Source organism: Penaeus monodon, chromosome 15 (genome assembly GCF_015228065.2).
Source record: "Penaeus monodon isolate SGIC_2016 chromosome 15, NSTDA_Pmon_1, whole genome shotgun sequence".
Lineage (NCBI taxonomy): Eukaryota > Metazoa > Arthropoda > Malacostraca > Decapoda > Penaeidae > Penaeus > Penaeus monodon.
The window spans coordinates 36,141,489-36,141,878 of record NC_051400.1 but is presented as its reverse complement, the minus strand read 5'-3'; the positions used below and the strand labels follow the sequence as shown (position 1 = coordinate 36,141,878).

The following is a 390-nucleotide window of genomic DNA, read 5'->3' as shown; positions in this document are numbered from 1 at the left end:
AAGATGTCCATATCAGCCACATCTAGTAAGGTAATATTATCATAATGATACCAGTAACAATGATAATATAAATAAGAACATTAATCCATTTATTCTGGGGTGACATCCTATCACATTATGGTTAACCATCCATCATGATGAGATTGTGGCCTGTTATGTCATGCACAGCTGAACTTGCTCTCATTTGTGGAGCACTAAACAGTTGTCTGTTTGGTCAAATCTGTAGTCAGTGCGGAGAAATAGTCCCTGAAAAGTAGGCTTTAAGCCTAATCTTAACCTCATCAAATAGTAAAATCACAGTTAAGACTATACAATGGGGTTAATTTCTATTTCCAACATATCTCATTTTTTTTCTTAGGCAGCTGACCCAGCACACACCACAGCATATAG

The 390-nt window shown here is 36.4% G+C and overlaps 1 protein-coding gene across 1 annotated transcript in view; it reads right to left on the bottom strand.

Annotated features, from left to right (window-relative positions):
* Positions 1-390, bottom strand: part of LOC119581998 (dyslexia-associated protein KIAA0319-like protein) — a gene marked incomplete at its 3' end in the record, with an annotated part of 29,808 nt that overhangs the window by 4,542 nt on the left and 24,876 nt on the right.